The sequence below is a fragment of the Peromyscus eremicus genome, chromosome 14 (genome assembly GCF_949786415.1).
Source record: "Peromyscus eremicus chromosome 14, PerEre_H2_v1, whole genome shotgun sequence".
Lineage (NCBI taxonomy): Eukaryota > Metazoa > Chordata > Mammalia > Rodentia > Cricetidae > Peromyscus > Peromyscus eremicus.
This window is the reverse complement of record NC_081430.1, coordinates 76,079,172-76,099,498: the sequence shown is the minus strand read 5'-3', so window position 1 is coordinate 76,099,498 and position 20,327 is coordinate 76,079,172. Positions and strand designations below refer to the sequence as shown.

Here is a 20,327-nt window from a genome sequence, read left to right as displayed (position 1 = left end):
GATCATAATGAATTGTCATTTTGATGTAATGTGGAATTCAACTTGCTAGTATTTTATTGAGGGGTTTTATGTCTATGTTCAGCAAAGATATTCTCCTACAAAATTCTTTCCTTGTAGTGTTCCTGTTAGGCTGTTCTATCCAGATATGAAGTGTTTTGGCAGGAGCTTACGTTTTCGGTTCTCTTGAAAACATACATAATAAGGAAATTTCAAGGTCATATGATGATTCACTATTCAAAATTTTGAGGAACCACTATATTCTTTTTCACCATGACTGCCTTTTTTCCCCCCAACACTCCTACTAAATTTTGCAATGATGCTCACTAGTTCTTAATGATTTTTAAATTAATTTTATTATTTATATGTCTGTGACTGGGTGTGTGTACGTGGGTTCAGTGCCTATGGATGCCAGAGGCATCCCTCTCTTGCAGCCAGAGTTAAAGGCATTTGTAAACCACATGAATTTAGTGTTAGGAATTGAACTCAGGTCCTCTACAAGAGCAATACTTGCTCTTAACCACTGAGCTGTTTCTCCAATGGACCTCTCCTAGGAAAGTCAAAATTTCTAGGGAATAGAATCTTATTGCACCATTGCAATCACAGTGGTGGGTTCCATTTGGGCAAGAGAGGTATCCTGTTCAATCTAGCTTCAGATAGGGGTGGATAGTGAGACATGTAAGAAAAACCCAAGGTGTAACAGTTCTCAGAGAAGGGTGATCTAGGCATTCACTATTTCCACCTTCTAGGCTAACTTCCCTCTTTCCCCTAACATATCAGCTTATGTGGAATAGTTATGAATATAGAAATGGTCAGTTGGTGACAGTGTTTTTTCCAGGCTGGCCCTGAACTCACAGAGATCCGCCTGCCCCTACCTTCTGAGTGCTGGGACTAAAGGCATGCACCACCACCACCTGGCAACAGTGTATTATTTTAAAACAGAACTCATTCTTGAACTTTTCTTTAAGACAAGGTAGAAGACTCTCTAGAGACTAATAAAGTAACATGCTCAGTATGGATAGATATTTCTTACATCAAATCTGTGAGGCAAATGAAAATTTCAACCCAATTTGGAGCTCATAACTGACTGTGAGATCATAAAGCGAGCTGGTGATCATCCTGGAATTAGCATTTGGAAGCTGAGCACTTCTGACTGAATTCTCAGGCCACTTGTTGGATAAAACCTTAATTACTGTCCTTGGTTATTTTTGGATCCAAATCCCCATTCTTTATTCACCTCTTTGCGGAATTTGTATACCAAACCACACATATACTTTCTAAAATGAGTAGCTTTAAAAACAAAACAAAACAAAACATTCTGGAATACAGTCAAACCCATCTGTTTTCTCTTCTACATTAACTTATTTGTTGCACTAAAGCCCCCAACAGTCCTCAAAGAGATGCAGTTATAGGAAAAAAAACTGATGATAAAGGAGATGTTTTAGGGTCATTGAGATTTATTCACCGTACATGCAAAGTCTGGTATATATGTAAAGTATGCAGTAGCCTGTGATCACCTGGGCATAAAGCATTGCTCACATCTGAGAGGCTAATCATGAAGTCTGCACATGAGGGGAATAGTAAGCAAAGGATTCCCACTACAAGGGCTAACCATCAGGAGCTTAAGATATTGAGGTGGAAATGAGGCTGACTGCACAGCATTTTAACTGTGCATTTCTCTGGAGCTTGCCTCCTAGTATTAAGACTCTCAAAAATTATTGATTTGACTCCAAATGTAGAAAAGGATTTATTAACATTTACCTCATTTTCTGTGAAAGTCATGATAAATATACATCAATAAACCTGAACCCGTGTGTGTGTGTGTGTGTGTGTGTGTGTGTGTGTGTGTGTGTGACAGAGACAGAGAGAGAGAGACAGAGAGAGAGAGAGAGAGGGGGGGGGGGAGGGAGAGAGAGACTAAGTAATAGATGCAGAGATCTGAGTATGGATATGTTAATGAAGAATAATAAACTGTAGCTAATTATTATTTACTTCATATTGCTTTTGATAATTTTGATTTAGTCTACATTAGGACATTAATTTATAACCATGTGAGGTTAGGAAGCCGAATCCTCATGGCACAGCAGGTCAAATGTTAAGTGAGTCTGCTTCCCAGATTATGGATTGTGGACCATGTTGCTTCTTCCTCACTTCCATTTCAAGAGAGACTCCAGACACAGCAGGTGACACTGATGGATGGTACTTACCTGGCTCTTTATTGAAACCTCACATTGTACACAGGAAAGGTAAGATAGTTGATGTCTCAGTCAGGAGTAGACAGCTAACAGGTCAATAGGAACTCAACCTGAAATTGCTGTCACAGCAGCTTGTTAGAGCTTTTGGCTTTGATGTACAGCTACACCACTTTGTAATTCAGCAAGCGCGATGCTTAGGGACTATTCCATTAGGTGCAGCTGTAACCAGAAGTCAGATCCAAGCCCAGCTCCTGCTGGAGCTATGACCTTGGAAAGATTTCTCAATGCTGCTAAGATTATTTCTTCATTTGCTAGAACAGTAGTGTGGGTGTGGGACTTTCCTAACCCTGGTTGACCAGAAAGTCCTTTAAGAAAGAAAAGAAAAGGTGTTTTCAATAGAATAAAGCTGGACAGATTAGAATTCTCTTGGGGGCACTTTTCTCTGTGGGATGGGAAAAGTGGGAGATGAGGACTAACATAGATCAGAAGCAGGTGTTACATAGTTTGATTTGCTTGCTGTCACCAAGGCTGGTGTTATTTTTCTCCTTTTGTGGATGAGTTAACAAGCTCAAAGATGAGTTACTGTTGGTTGGTACTCGGTAGAGACAAGGCTTGAAGAACTATGACTGGAAGTAATTTCCACCCCCGATGTCCAGCCTACTCTATTTTTTTTTTTTTCTACAAGAATAGCCCATCTCCTCTCCTGTACTACTGTTGCTTCTTGTGGGATACTGGCCAAAAGAAATCTTTAGCTTTGCAGAGCCATGAGGATTCAAAGAGTTAGTCAGTGCTAGTACCTGGTCAGGTGTGGGCAAAGAAACAGTGCCTCGTCCATGCTGCTGACTCCACAGTGCTCCCTAAGTTCAAGCTGTGCCTGGAGGCTTCCCTTCTCCCTTCCCCGGGAAGAATGAGAAAATGTCATGGCATATTATCTTTCCATTTTTACTGACATTCAAACATTATTGGAAAACACCCTTAAATATCTTCCAAGCCATGCTCCTGAACAAGTTCTCTGAGGGAAAGATTCCTCCTCAGTGAAGGGCAAGAATGCACCCTGAATTTATGCTCGGTGACAGATGACTCGGGGCGGGGAGTTCTGACATCATTGGTCATTTTATCTGCATTTTCTTTATAGCTGAAAGGCTCAGTGCCATTATTTTCTTCTAGTGCCCATTATCAATTGCACTTAATATACAGCAGTTAATGAGATGTTAATAAAGTCTGTGAAATAATATTATTTTACTTTAAGAGGGTGATTTGAATCCACACACTTCAATCCCCTTCCTTCCACTCAACTCATTAGAAATGTTCAAGGACATATTAAACATATTTCTGAATAACTTGAGAACAGAAAATGATGCCAGTGTCAGGCCAGAAACTGGAAGAGCTTTGTAGAAAACACAGTTAAAATAAAACTAGACTTAGGGGTCTTACCACATATATCGTAATAAGAAAATAACACAATTTTTCTTAATTTGTATTTAGAGTTTGTGTGCATGTGTGTGTGAGTTGAATTGTGTCAAAAGATATATTTAAATCTTTTCTCCCAGTATCTGTGCATGTAGCCTTACTTGGGATTAAGATGTTTGTATATTCAGTCACACTGAAGTCTGGATGAGGGGGACTCTCAACCAGTGATAGGTGCCTGTGGTAATGCAATATTCTGAAAATATCTCATACAATGTAAGAGACTGTAACTTTTGCTGGACCTTATAGCCAAAGTTAATAACATACCTAAGGTCACTTGAGACTTAAGACTGCCAGCCTACTGTGTACTCAAATCTGCCTGTAAGAAAACTTCCTTGGATTTCCCATGTAATCAACTTTTACAACCCAAGCTAACACATGCTGTGACCTTAAGTTATGTATCTCCCATGCCACTGACCCAGAGGAATGCATGTGTATCTTTTATCAAAAGCAGAAAATACAGTCATTGAAAGTGTAGAAACTGATGACATGACCACTCCAAAGTGTGGTTGAGAGGAAGTTTTTTCATGTAGATCTGAGGGAAAGAACAGCCAGAGAGGCATCTGGAGGAGCCCAGGGCAGAGAGAGAAAGCAGTAGACTGAACATGACCGGCAGACTGGCGAGAGGAGACAGAGAAGAGGTGAGGTCAGCATGCGCCTTGATATGCTAACAGGCACCACAGACAGCCATTTGTCTCCTGCTCCTTTGGACCTGCCAGAAATCTACCATACAGGTTAAAAGCCATCACTTACAGATATTGGTTGGTAAACAGTGATGTTTGTGGTTGGAGTCACCTGGGATCAGTTGGAGCCAGTGACTCCATCCCTTGTAAGACTGTTAAAGATTTCGGCCAAGTATCCCAGTCCTTCCCCATGTGCTTGCTATGTTGTTCAAAAGATACTAAGTGAAGTCTTTTGTTAGAGACAGACAGACACAGTCATACCGCCCACAAACAGACACACATGGGGATAGACACACACAAGGCCAAACAGATTCATCAAAGAGTCTTCAGGGAGGCCCAGATTCAGACTGTTACAACAGACAGGATGGAAGACACAGGGAACAAGTTGTGAATTCAAATCTGAACATGTTCTTGGTTAAATGGCTCTAAAGGGCAGTGCTTTATTTCTTTCCTTAATGCGACAAATGCATTATTGGTAACTTAGACTTAATCACTAATGTGTTATAATTCACATAGGTGCTCTTATGAGAAATAGAAAATTTAGAGATTAATATAGCTATAAGCCAAGGCATGCCAAGAACTCTTGGCAGCTACCAGGAGGTTAGTAGGGCAAGGAAAGATTTTTGCTTGGTGTCATCAAGGGAGTATGATGCACAGAATCCTTCATTATGGACTGCCAGCCCCTGGAGCTTTGGTTCGCAACCTGTGGGTCATGACCCCCTGAGGGTTGAGCAACCCTTTCACCAGGGTCACATATCAGATGTCCTGCACACCAGATATTTACATTATGATTCACAACAGTAGCAAAATCACAGTTATGAAGTAGCAATGAAAATAATTTTATGGTTGGGGGGTCCCTACACCATGAGGAACTGTATTAATGGGTCACATCATGAGGAACGTTGAGAACCACTGGGGCTAGAGCCAGGAGAAACCATCGTTTAAAATCACGAGGTTGTGGCAATTTGCGAGGACAACTCTAGGAAACAAAGACGAGTTTGATTGGAAAAGTCAGGAAGTGAGTTCAGGGAAGTCTTGACCCACCCGCAGTTAGCAGAGCCCCAGGTAATTCCCCAAGCTCATGTGGTGTGGGACAAATCTGAACCCTGCAAATGGCCAAAGGAAGTTGGCTCTGGACTGCACGCGGAGCAGCTGGGTATGACCTGCAATGTCAAGTGAAATGGAGCCATTATCACAGCGGGTTCCCACTGAGCCTGAAGAGAGGGCTGGCCCAGGAAATTGTAGCACATGCAGGAAAGCCCAGGAGTTCACTTCATTGCATAAGTTTTCTCCTGACTTCAGGGTACAAACTAAACTGACAATGTTGTAAAAATAAAACTATAAAAACATGAAACATTCCTCTCTCCTTTGTCTGAAGCTAAACAGTTTAACTGGGAAGACTCATATAATTCTGTTAAGCCATATCTTAAATCCTGAGACAGGAAAAATGTAGACATTAACTCATTAAAACGCACATTTTATTGGGTACTTCCTATGTGCTAGGGATCAGGCCCAGGATAAAGCTTTTATTCAGAGGTAATGGCGAGTTCAATTTTCCTGTTTGGGAATATTCAGCTTGGAATATATAATAGGTTCTGGGCCAATATAGCAAAACCCTGTCTTTAAAACCAAACCAAATCAAACAACAACAAATTTTATTTAAAATGTTATAAGAGTCCATTCCCTGAGGACTCTGCCTCTTGGGGGAGACCCAGCTTAGCTCTTTCCCTCAGACGCTCTCAGCTTTCCCTTCTAGTTATCTCCATTCCTTCGTGTCAGCCACCCATACCCAGAAACACTTTCTACCAGGGACTCACTGGACTGGGACTCAGGTAGGTGATTTTCCCCTCAGTCCTCCATTATAAATCTCTGTATTCCCATTTACAGTCTTGTAGCCTCATGCTTGCAGGTGCCTCTCCTCACACTCAAATTCCACTCACTGGAGACTCTACCCTTGGAACGAAACCCAGGGTCCCCCTGGTGCTTTCATCCTTGTTCCTCCAGACACATTTATTATTTGTCCTATGGTAGCCTAATTTCAGGAACCCTCTCCTCCCGTCATACCTTCATTCCCTGAGGACCCTGACTCTCAGTGTGTACTAGATTCTTACAGTTTTTGGCATAGTCTCTCTCGGCCTCTTCACCTAGTATGCCTCTATTCCTCTCTACCACCTACCAATAAGCACTCTACCAGGGACCACAGGCCAACACACATGTGTAAGATCCTGACAGAGCAACAGCAACCAAAGAATAGAACGCCCACCCAACAAGACCAGATATCAAAACCTAGAAACACCTCAGTCATCGTAACTCCAGAGGTCTGGACTCCAATGTTAAAACACAAACATGTAAGGCCAAGACAAACTGCTTCTGCTAGAACTCAGTAACCTTTTTACAGTGGGCCCTGAGAAATGTAATACTTCTGACATACAAGACAAGGATTTCAAAATGGCAATTATGAATATGATCAAGGACCTTAGAGGATATGAATAAATCCCTTAATGAAGTCCATGAAAACACAAACAGTTGAATGAAATATGGAAAACAGTTGAAAATATGAAAGTAGAATTTAGCAAAGAAATAGAATCACTAAAGAACACCCAAACTAAAATAAAACTAGAAATGAAAACTTTAGGTTGTAAAAAACCTCACCAACAGATTACAAAATATGGAAGAGTCTCAGGTGCTGTATACACGGTAGAAGAAATGGATTCCTCAGTGAAAGAAAATGCTAAATATAAAAAATCCAGGCAATATCTAGGAAATCAGGGACACCATGAAAAGACCAAATCTATGAATAATAGGGATAGAAGCAGGAGAAGAAAGCTAGGTCAAAGGCACAGAAAATATTTTTAATAAAATCATGGAAGAAAATTTCCCCAACCTAAAGGAGGAGGCGCCTATCAAGGTGTAAGAGACATATTGACTTTGTTAGGTTACTATTGCTATGATAAAACACCATGACCAAAGCAACTTGGGGAGGAAAGGGTTTATTGGCTTATGCTTCCACATCACTGTTTGTTATCAAAGAAAATCAGGACAGGAACTCAAACAGGGCAGGAACCTGGAGGCAGGAGCTTGTGCAGAGGCCATGGAGGAGTGCTGCTTACTGGCTTGCTTCTCCTGGCATGCTCAGCCTGCCTTCTTACAGAACCCAGGACCACCAGCCTAGGGGTGGCCCCTTCTACAATGGACTGGGTCCTCCCACATCAATCACTAATTAAGAAAATACCCTACAGGCTTGTCTGCAACCTGATGTCGTGGAGACATTTTTCTTGATTGAGGCTTCCTCCTCTCTAATGACTCTAGCTTGTGTCAAGTTGACATAAAAGTAGCCAATACAAATACAAACACCAAATAGACAAGACCAGAAAATAAACACATATAATAACCAAAAAACTAAACATACAGAATAAAGAAAGGATATTAAAAGTTGTAAGGGAAAAAAATCAAATAACATATAAAGGCAGACCCATCAGAGTAACACCCCACTTCTCACTGGAGACTCTGAAAGCCAGAAAGGACTGGATGGATGTTATTTCATCCATTCCAGATGCAATCCCAGACTACTATACCTAGCAAAACCATCCATCACAGTAAGTGGAGAAAGGAAAATATTTTACAATAAAACCAAATGTAAGCAGTATTATATACCAATCCAGCTTTACAGAAGACACTAGAATGAAAACTTCAGTCTGGATAGATTAAACACACCCAAGAAGACACAAAGAATAAAGTCCAGATCAATAAATCAAAAGAGGGGGAAAATAAAAACACACCACCACAACAAAATAACAGAAATCAATAAACACTGCTCATTGATAACTCTAAATATCAATGGTCTCAACTTCCTAACAAAAAGACATAAGCTAACAGATTAGATTAGAAAACCAGATCTATCTTTCTACTACATCCAAGAAACACACCTTAATATCAAGGATCGACATCACTTCACAATAAAAGGCTGAGAAAGGTATTCCAAGCAAATGGAGCCAAGAAGCAAGCAGGTGTAGCTATTTTAATGTCTGACAAAATAAACTTCAAACCAAAACTAATCAGAAGAGATAGAGAAGTACACCACTTACTCATCAAAGGAAAAATCCACCAAGAGGATTTTGCAATTCTAAAGATCCATACACCAAATACAAGGGCACCCAAGTTAGTCAGAGAACACTACTACAGCTAAAATTACATATTGACCCTCACACAGTGATAGTGAGTGATACAACAGCTCACTACTAAATGAAAAATGGGTCAATAGAAATTAAAATTGTTTAGAAATGAATGAAAATGAAAACACAACATACACAAACCTATGAGACAATGAAGGCAGTTTTAAGCGGCAAGTTCATAGCACTAAATGACTACATTAAAAAAACTGGAGAGATCACATATTAGCACCTTAATGGTACATCTGAAAGCTGTAGAACAACAAGAAATAATACTCAAAAGGAATAGACAGATAGATTGCCAAAGGCCTTTACTGTATCTACTGAGACTATCATGTAGTTTTAGTCTTTCAGCCTGTTTATGTGGTAGATTGCATTCATCAATATAGATATTTTGAACCATCCCTGCATCTCTGTGATGAAACCCACTTAATCATGGTGGATAATCTTTTTTATGTGTTCTTGGATTCAGTTTGCTAGTATTTTATTGAAAATTTTTACCCAAAGGATGGATTCATTGATATGTACAACCTACCAAAGTTAACTTAAGATCAGGTAAGTGATTTGGACAGACTCATGACCCCCAAGTGGAATAGAAGCAGAAGTAAAATTCTCCCAACCAAAAAAGTCCAGGGTCCTATGAATTCAGTGCAGAAATCTACCAGATTTTCAAAGAAGAATTAATGCCAATACTCCTCAAATTATTCCACATTAGAAACTGAAGGGACATTTCTGATTCTTTTTACATGTCCACCTAAACCACACAAAGATGGTACAAAGAAAGAAAATTACAGATTACTATTCTGTTATGAACAAAATATTAGCAAACCAAATCCAAGAACACATGAAAAAGATTATCCACCATGATCAAGTGAGCTTCATCACAGATATGCAGGCATAGTTCAAAATATGTATATCCATAAATGCAACCTACCACATAAACAGACTGAAAGACAAAAAACACAGGATCATTTCAGTAGATACAGTAAAGGTCATCGCTTCATGATTAAGGTCCTGAAGAGATTGGTGATACATACTTCAACATAATAAAGGCAATTTACAGCAAGCCCATGGCTAACATCATCCTAAATGGAGATAAACTCAAAGAATTTCCACTAAAATCAGGAATAAGGCAAGGATACCTACTCTCTCCATACTTATTCCATATGGTACTTACCTAGGTAAAGCAATATGTTAATTGATACAAAGGGGATATAAAAAGGAAAGGAAGAAGTCAAAGTATCTACTTGCAAGTGATACAGTTTTATCCATAAATGACCCTAAAATCTACAGCTGGAAACTTCGACAGCTGATAAACACTTTTAGCAAAGTAGCAGGACACAAAATTAACACACAAAAATCAGACTGAGAAAGAAATCATGGAAACAATAGCTTTCATAGTATCCTTAAAATAATGTCTTGGGGTAACTCTAACCAAGCAAATAAAAGACTTGTACAATTAAATACATTAAAACATCAAAGAAAGGGGTTGGGGATTTAGCTCAGTGGTAAAGTGCTTGCCTAGCAAGCGCAAGGCCCTGGGTTCGGTCCTCAGCTCCAGAAAAAAAAAAATCAAAGAAAGAAATCAAAGAAAACATCTGAAGATGGAAAGATTTCCCATGCTCATGGATCAGTAGAATTAATATAGTAAAAATGACCATCTTACCAAAAGCAATCTATAGATTCAACACAGTGTCCATCAAAATTCCAACCCAATTCTTGTCAGAAATTAAAAACACTATTTTCAGCTTCAGATATATTGTTGTTTGTTTTAACTCTTTTGAGGGGCCCACCACTCAGCTCCCAAATAAGTCACTCATGAAGGCTTATTCTTTATTATAAATGCCTGGCCTTAGCTTGGCTTGTTTCTTGCCAGATTTCCTTAACTTTAAATAATCCCATCTACCTTTTACCTTTGGAATTTTCCTATTATCTTACTTCTGTAAATCTTTCTCTTACTCCGTGGCTTGCCCCATGTTTCCTCCTCCTTCTCTCACTCCTCCTTTTTCTCTGGCTACTTCTTTTTTCTCCTCTCAGATTTCTCCTTCCATATATTCTCCCTGTCTGCCAGCCCTGCCTATCCTTTCTCCTGCCTTGCTATTGCCCATTCAGTTCTTTATTAGACCATCAGGTATTTTAGACAGGCACAGTAACACAGCTTCACAGAGCTAAACAAATGCAACATAAACAAAAGTAACACATCTTAAAATAATATTCTACAACACAGATGGAAACAAAAAACTCAGGATAGCTAAAAAACAAACCTGAATAATAAAGGAAGTGCTGGAGGTGTTACCATCCAAGAATTCAAGTTGTACTACAGAGCTATAGTAACAAAACAGCATGGTGTTGTCATAAAAACAGACATCTTGGCAAATGGAATTGAAGACCCAGACATAAATCCACACACTTTTGGACACCTGATTTTTGACAAAGAAGCCAAAAATACATGCTGGGAAAAAAAGACAGCAGCTTTAACAAATGGTACTGGTTAAACTGGATGGCTGTATATAGAAGAATGCAAATAAATCTATATTAACCACCCTGCACAAAACTCATCTCCAAATGGATCAAGTGCCTACATAGAAGGCCAGATACCCTGAATCTGCTAGAAGGGCAAGTGGGGGATAACTGAATATATTGGTACCGAAAAAGTGTCCTCTAGAGAGGACACTGATAGCACAGGCACTAAGATCAAAAGTTAGTAAGTGGGACCTCATGAAACTGAAGGCTTCTGTATAGCAAAGGACACCATCATCTGGACCAGTGGTTCTCAGCATGTGGGTCTTGACCCCTTTGGGGCATCAAATGACCCTTTCACAAGGGTCTCACATCAGATATCCTGCATATCAAATATTTACGTTATGATTCATAACAACAGCAAAATTACAGTTATGAAGAAGCAACAAAAATAATTTCATGTTTGAAGGTTACTACAACATGAGGAACTATATTAAAGGGTCACACCATTAGGAAGATTGAGAACCACTGATTTGGACAAAGTGGCAGGCTACAGAATGGGCAAAGGTCTTTACTAATTACACATCTCATGGAGGGTTAGTGCCTAAAGTATATAAAGGACCCCCCCCCAAAAAAAAAAACCCTGGACATTAAGAAAACAAATAGCCCAATTAAAAATGGGATACAGAAGTAAGCCGAGAGTCCTCAAAAGATGAAACACAAATGGCTGAGAAATGCTTAAAGGACTGTACAACATCCTTAGTCGTCAGGGAAATGCAAATCAAAACTACTTTGAGATTTTATCTTACAAAGTCAGAATGTCCAAGATCAGTAAAACAAATGACAGCTCATGCTGGGGAGGACTTGGGGAAAGAGGGACACTTATTGCTGGTGGGAGTGCAGACACGAAGGGACAGCATGGAAATCGGTGTGGCAGTTCCTCAGGAAGCTGGGAATATCTGCCTCAAGATCTATACCATTCCTGGGCATATACCTGAAGCACTTTACTTCCTACTCTAGAGATACTTACTCATCCATGTTCATTGCTGCTCTGTTCATAATGGCCAGAAACTAGAAATAGCCTCGGTGTCTATCAGCTGATTGTATGGATAATGAAAATGTGATGCATTTACATAATGAAATATTATTCAATCTGTTTAAAAAATCCAGAATTATGAAATGTGCAAGTAAATGAACAGTGGTAGAAAAAAAAATCAACCTAAGGTAACCCAGACCTCAAAAGACAAGTAATGAATGTTTTCTCTCATATGTGGATGTTAGCATTTCAGCATTCAATAGGTGTACTACAATCCATGTGCCAAGACTAAGTTACATATAATTGAGTTAATGGCCAAAGGGACAACCAAGAAAACCTGCAAACATCTCAGGCTAGGTTATTGGTGGCTCTATTACTAAAAACAACCTTTACACATTTCATCAAATATGTGGAATTCAGTTCGGTAGCTAACTAGAGTTTTTACTCCTACTGACTAGCATTGACAGTACTGGAAGGTACTCGACATGCTACCAGAGGGGAAAGGTAAACATCAAGCCAGCTAAAAACCCTGTGTCTACCATGGTGCATCTACCTACAAGATAAACTGGCACAACAGTGGTGCAAACACTGTGGGAGTAACCAACCACTTTCCGACCGAATTTAAGGCCCATTCCATGAAATCAAATCCACGCCTGGCACTGCTCGGGTAGCCGTGAACCTGAGGCCCAAAAGGCCATAGACCTAGGGGAAACCAAAGTACTATTGTTCTGCTGAAGGAACATAGCAATAAAATGTCTTCTAATATATTCAACTCTACCCATAGATCAGCCATCATTGGAAAAGCTCCTTGCCATACATTTGGAAACTAACACAGAGTCCCACAGATGGACAATATGCAGAGAGTGAGAGATTTTGGAACACTCTGTCCTAAATAGGATGTCTTCACCAAACCCTGCCTTCAGAGCTGAGGGAACTATGCAGAAGAGGGAGCAGAAAGGTTGTCAGAGCCAGAGGGGATGGATAACTCCAAGGAAAGTGTCTTCCAGGCTCAACAGGACTGACCCACATATGAACTCACAGAGACTGAGGCAGCATGGACAGGGCCTGCCCAGGTCCAAGCCAGATGAGGTCCCAGAACTGAGAGGTGGGAGTGGGCACAGGCCCCCACCCCTGATAAAGAAGCTATTTGCACTTAACACCTGCTTGCAAAGGAAAAATTAGTTTTCTCCAATGGAATGTCACTGGGTATATAAGCCACACTTCAGGGCCAGGTTCATGCCCTGGATTAGATGACCAGAACAAAATGAACTCAACTATATTTTTGTAGACTTTGTGTTTCAAATTACTTTGTTTGGGCCTTTTTTTGTTTCATTGTTCTTTTGTTTGTATATTTTAATTTCCTTTTTGTGTGTGTGTGTGTGTGTGTGTGTATTAGTGTCTTGGCGTTTTTATTTGGTTGGTTGTTTTTTTTTGTTTTTGTGCTTTTTTAAAAAGGGATAGAAAGAAAGGGTGTGGAGTTGTGACAGAGGGGAGGTAGGGAGAATCTGGGAAAAGTTGGGTGAGGGGAAAAGTATGATCAGAATATACTGTATGAGAAATTTTTTTATAAAAAACAATTTTAATAAAAGGTACAATGATAGATCAAAAGAGATGGCTCAGTGGTTTAAAGTACTTGTTGCTCTTGTAGATGACCTGTGTTCAGTTTCCTACACCCACATGGTGGCTCACAAACACCAATAACTCTAGTTCCAGGGGATCCAATACCTTCTTCTGACCTCTGTGGGCACCAAGCATTCACATGGTGTGCATACATGCAGGCAAAATACTCGTACACAAAAAATAAAAGAAATAAAAGCTACAAGTTTAGAAGGATTGCTAAATAGGGAATAATCACTAAGCCTGGGAAATATTTCAATACATATTTGAATAATTAAAAAAGGAAGCCAGAGGTTACAACTTCTGATATGAACTTACTCAAAGAACATAAAAAGAGAAATGGGAGATTTACTAATTCTTTTTAATACTTCAATACAAGATTAGGGAGGACATTCAATTTATGAAAATAGAACACTCTGAGGGTGGGAAATATTGCCATAAGAACAAAAATAGAATCCTTAAATTAAAATTTTAAATAAAGGCTGCAAAGAGAAAATTGAATCCTGAAGTAAATTGAATTGGTGAATTAGAGGATGAGGTTAAAAAATTGTCCCAGAACACAGAAAAATATATGCCAACATGAACATACGTGTGTGAAACAAAGACACATAGAGAATAGATCCAGCAGATCTACACTAGTTTAATAAAAGCTCCAAAAGGGGAGAACAGCCACAGAAAAGGTAACAATAATAATAATAATAAAAATAACAGAGGAAAAAGTCCTAAGCTTCAAAAGCTCTGATACCTACTAGCTATCAAGTAAAATTAGGGTAGACTCCCACACTGAGCTCAGTGCGCTTTTCTTTCTGCACTCAGGCAAAGCCAAAAAGTAAACAAAACATTATCTAGAAAGGGGAGCATGTAAGTGTTTCAGCTCACTGCCTTTTTACCACATGAAGTGCTAGAAGATAAAGAGAATAAAAAGAAAAAAATGAGAGGAAAAAATGTCACTCAAGAATTTATTTGGGACGTGGAGATGTAGCTCAGTTGGTAGGATACTAGCCTAGCATGCAAGAAGGCCTGGAGTTCAGTACCCAGCGCTACACTGGGCAGGTTGGCACACCCCTGAAATTCTGGCACTTGGGGTGGAAGCAGGAGGCTCTGAGCTTGAAAGTCATCATTGGCTACCTGGTGAATTTGAAGCCAGCCTGGGATACAGGAGGTATCTATCCTCAGAAACTCAAGAACTCATGAGATTTTCCTCTTCCAGGGAAAAATTCCTCAAAGAAGCCTGATAACAGTCAAGAAGTAAAACAAAACAAAACAAAACAATCGATCAGTCATACAAATTGGAAGAGGCCAGTGCACTACAGAAGATTTTCAAAGGATGAACTCATAACAGTATTACTGTTAAAACAATTCCTACTAACATTGTAAGTATTATAAAACTCAGCAGATGTTTGGCTACCATGAGTGAACCCTATATATCAGCAATAAAAGTCTCCTTTAAAAAATGAAGATATACTTTAGAGACAATTTGAAGAAAAGCTAGATGGCAGAAGTGAAAATAGAAAGGGAAGAAAAAAAGATTTCAACCTAATTGGTAACCAGAAAATAAAAATTAAAGATATGCCAATTTGCAATCTATCAATCCGAGTGTTGAAGATGAGTATGTGTGACATTACCAAGGTATTGGGGGCTAAGGAAACAGAAACTCAGTCTATTGTTAGGACTTTAAATTAGTATTAATACTATGAGGAATTCGGCAATAATGGACCAAGTTGAGGACTTCTGCTTCTGCATACCCAAAAGGTGTTTGCACCCGCACCCTAGCATTGAATGCAATAGCAAAAAGTTAGAAGCAACCTATATGTTCATCAAAAGATGAGAAATACTGGTGAAGCACACAATTGAATGATATATATGTTACAATTAGTGACTTACATTTGTGATTCAAGCTTAGTCAGAGGTCAACAGATTCTGAGATGGTATGTACACTATGCATCCATGTACAGTTTACTGGCTCTCAAAGCCATCCAGGCATTTATATGAACTGCATGGATCCATATAAGCAGCTAATAACAATGAGAAATGAGAGTTAGAAAGAGATCTATGGAATTTGTAGTAGCCATTGCTTCAGGGAGGATGGGGCTGGGGAGCTTTGGGAATGTGTATTGTAACATGGCACTTCATCCTCATAACATTTTGCCCCCCCTTTATTAAAATCTAAATCACACAGAATGCTAAAATTCATTAATTCTGAAGAGTGGGCGTCTGGGTGTTTATTTTGTCACCGCATTTTATTTAAAACCTTTCATACATACCCCAAAGTGGAATAAATATCTAACCTTATGTTCTTATAGCAAGGGTTCTCCTGAAAGACTGACTGATAGGTTTCTGGAGGGAAGGCAGGAAGTCCATAAAATTCCTGAAATGCCATTTGCGACTGGCTGTACCTGTGCTTTGTTTGGGGCGTGGATACGACTCTATCTCTTTAAAAAGCAGCGGTTTTGATTTGCTCAGTAGTTGAAAGGTACTATTGGTATTTAGTGGTTGGGCCCAGAGATTCTGCACACACTGCAAATTACACTCCCACCTCCACCCAATGAAGAGTTGACCAACTCCAAATGCCAATTACAAGCTAGGAATTGCGTTCTATAGAGAATAATGTAAAAACCCACCAGTTGTTGTTTAAACACATAGACATGGTCTTTTCTTTACGTAACAGGAAGTTGGGGAGCGGCTGGCACTGGCTCAGTGTCTCAAGGCTGTCAGGATCCAGTTCACCATGTTCCTGATTGCCTTTCCCTTGGTCTCATAATGGATGCTGAAGTTTCAAGGCATCAATTCCAGTGTCCAAACAAATCAAATAAGGACTGCAAGAGGAAAGAGTAACTCTGTGTTTCTAGAAGACTTTTCTGGAAGCTCCCAGTAGACTTTCACTCAGGTGTTACGGCACCACAAAGCCTTCCTTGCCCATTGCAAGAATTTAGTTTGAGGCTTTGTAATCTTGATACTAGAAGAAAGTGAAGGGTTTGGAATGAGCATTGAGTAAATCAACTCGCATTGCTTGCTGCAAAAGTGAATAGGTTAAATTTTTATAGGAAAAAAATTTTTAAAAAGCAGATGTATCAAGGTTCACACAGGAAAACACCACTTTGTATTGAAATCAAAGGAAATTTTGATGTAGGAGATTGATTACATGTGCCAGATGACTAGAGAAACTAACTGGAACATAGGGAGGCAGCCTAGATACTGTAGCCTCTTTAAGAGTCCATCTTGCTGGAAAGACAAAGGGAGAAAGTAGTTATTAGGGTCACTTGGAAGCAGCTGGAACCAGGACAGAGCGAGCATCATGAGCTGGAGCCAAGGAGGAACTGCAGCAGAGATTGGGGGCAGGCAGGGAGAGAGGGCTGTCTTCTCCTTTTCTTTATGCGTTTCTTCCACAGCTAAACTCACCTGGAAGCCAGCTGATTCAGTCTGAAAGGGCCCATCTCAGATGTAGAACTGACAAGAGGGGGACAAGGAATTGCCAGGAGGGAGAACAGGCCCAAGAGCAAGGTGACCAGGTCAAAAACAAAGCCTGTTTCCATGCTGTAACAGGGAAGGCATGGACAAACGAAAGTGAACTATGAGCAACCAAGTTAGTATCAGGCGATGACATAGAACTCAAGGCGGAGAGCGTTAAACAAGATGAAAGATTTTCACTTGCCTCCTCCTGCCCTCTCTCCCTCCACCCCTCACCCTCCCTCTCTACTCTTTCTTCCTCTCTTCTTATAGCTAACAGGTGCAGTGCACAATGGAGAATTCATTTTTTTTTTTTTTTTTTAGCTATGAAGAGAAATTCAGTATCAACAGAGGTGACTTGGATCCCTTTGCTAGATCAAGCCGGCAAGAGTAAATAAGGACATGCAGCAATAGTTCACATTAAGACATACGACAGCAGCCAAACCCAGAGTCAGAGTTAACCACAGCTGGGAGTGCTGCTGCTGGTCCACGAGAAAAATGAAAGTAGATGGAGTCTATTATGGCTTCCACTCAAGAGGACATAAAAAACCAATATAACTTTAGGAAAGCAAAAGAGAAGAATCGATAAAAATAAAAACAGAAATCAATATGTTTAAAAGAAGAGGGGAACTGATAAATTTACCAAGGTCCCATTTCAAAAAGATCAATAAAAGACAAAAACTACAGGAACATCTCAAAATGAAAAATAAGAAGAGTCAAAGACTGGCAAGATGGCTCAGTGGATAAAAGCACTTGGTGTCAGGCCCGCTGGCCTGAGTTTGATCCCTGAACCTCCACGGTGCAAGGAGAGAAGCAGCTCTTGTAAGTTATTTTTTAGCTTCCACACATGTACTATGGCACAGATGCATATAGACACCACCTCCACACACACCCACACACACAGAGACATACCCACACTGACACATACACAAACACACACACAGACACACACACACACTGACACACACACAAACACACACACTTTGACACACACACACACAGACACATTGACACACACACAGACATACACACACTGACACACACACAGACACACGGAGACAGACCCACAATCACACACACACACACACACATACACACACACTCACACTCACACTGATAACAGCTTTGAAAATGAAGCCGGAGATAGTTTGAAAAATTGAGGGGAAAAAAACCCCCTAAATATATTAAGTAAATGCCAGGTAAGAGACAGCTAAAGGCACTTTGTGGCCAAGCCTGGCAGCCTGAGTTTGATCCCTGGACTCCCATGGTAGACAGGAGAAAATCGGCTCTTGCACATTTTGCTCTGACTTCCACACTCATGCTGTGGCATTTGAGCTCACCCCATAAATAAAATTCCAAAAATTTCTTTTACAAAAGAACTAAATAATAATATGGTCACAGATATTATATCAAATCTATAGTAAGAGCCATGCTATGTGTGACTTAAATCACTTGAAAATAACCATTATGAGGATTTTTTTTTGTAGTGAAAGAGAAAAATTATAAAATTGGAAGAGGGCTTATTACAATTCATGAGGTCTGGAAATTACACTGTGTCATGGAATCAATATTAATAACATATGAATCATTTCTCCTATATGGCATACATCTCATCTATCAGTAAATTTAATTTACCAATCTCTTTTCCCTATTATAATCTATACTTCCTGAGGGCAAGGACCTTTCACAACTCCAATATATATCTAAAGATATACCCTGGCTGCTCAAGGGATGGATATTGAACAAAGACCCCTCCCTCTTTCTGCACTTCCTCCCATCTTTCCTTTCTTTCTTCAACATTCTCTCATAGAACAGTCAGAAGCAAGATCCATTCAGCTTGGAATGGAGAGCACCCTATTGTCCTTCTTTATGTCCTATCTGTGGACAGATACTGTATTCCTGTGAAGGACACATGCCTGGCAGGCTCCAGTGTAGTGCCCACAGAGGGATCTTCTACAAGCCATGCTGCTTATCAAGAGCTGCCCCAAGCTGGTGACTCACAGAATGGCCCAGCAGGCTCTGGCTGTTGCTAGGAAACCGTGGTTCCCATGTGGAACTCAGCACCACACTTGCAGGTTGTCCCTGATAACTTAGAGGAAATGAAGAGCTGTCAGAAAAGGTAGAGGAAAAACAAAAGCTAGAATGAAGACTGTAATGTGTGGTACATCTACGGGGATTTGAGACAGAGGTGGTGAAGATAGGCGGGCATCATCGACCAAAGCCACGTTTGTGCTTACCACGTCCGATGTAAAAATCAGCGAGAACCAGACCTAGAAGACTCGCATTTGTGGAGTCTTGGAACTTTGGCCATGGAAGGCTTTGGGAAGTGACATAAAGTTCTCACGCTCTAGACCCCAGTCCACACTCTGATTTGGATCATTTTGGCTTCCTAGCCAATTGAGTTTTGCAAGTCGATGTCTGCCATGGTCCCCAGCACACAATTGGCCCGTTGCAATTCAGTGTGGGCCAGGTACACAGAGGAAGCAGCGCAAGGAAACAGCGATAGGTTTCAGACTTGACTTGTACCAAAATTAGACGGAGGGTTTCTTAAATGCACACTGGAGCACTTTACCCTCAGAATTTCTGATTCATGGGGTGTGGGTGGGGAGTGGAAGTGTATATTCCTAATTAGGTTTCCAGGTAACTGGCTACTGCTGCCCAGTGACCACACTTTCGGAGTCTGCCTAGACTATTAAGACTTAAAGGAATTGGCAAGGTCACATAATTGGTAAAGAACCAGGTCCAAGAGATGGTAGTGGTAGTGGGCTCAGACCCAGGCTCCCTGAATTGAATACCAGCACCTTTTCCACTACAAAATGCTCTCCAAGCAATGCCTCTTTAAAAATCCTCCAAGACACTCCAGATGGTTGCCAACAGGGGTGGTCCTACCCAGCGAATGCCAAGTTGCTAAATCCAACCCTGATAGCAACAGCTTAGAAAGTGAAGCCAGAGACAGTTTGCAAAAGCCTTTGTGTTCTTCCCAGCATCGTCTCTCATATCTCTAAATACTGTAGATGGAACAGGAAGCGTGTTGAGGACGAGCAGACACAGTGAAGCAGGGATCTGCCACATTTCCAAAGAGGCATGCCTCCAATTCTGTGCTGCAAGCCAGGACTGCTGGCAGGAAGCCCCATCTGCTTTGGACTCAAACCATGAAGCAGTCCCCTCTTGTCCGCCCCCTGACTTCCAGCCTCATGTGTGCTGAGATGGCCTCAGAGATATATTTAAAATGTAAAATATACACATGCCTACCACT

At 40.4% G+C, this 20,327-nt stretch overlaps 1 long non-coding RNA gene across 1 annotated transcript in view; it reads right to left on the bottom strand.

Annotated features, from left to right (window-relative positions):
* The window catches only part of LOC131924088 (uncharacterized), a 30,403-nt gene extending 10,754 nt beyond the window's left edge, over positions 1 to 19,649 (bottom strand). Inside the window, exons 1-2 of the long non-coding RNA XR_009382779.1 lie at positions 19,309 to 19,649; positions 16,246 to 16,440 (exon numbers count right to left, since the gene is read on the bottom strand). This is a non-coding gene — a long non-coding RNA (uncharacterized LOC131924088). The remainder of the gene's footprint in view (positions 1 to 16,245; positions 16,441 to 19,308) is intronic.
* Between the last annotated feature and the right edge of the window lie 678 nt (positions 19,650 to 20,327).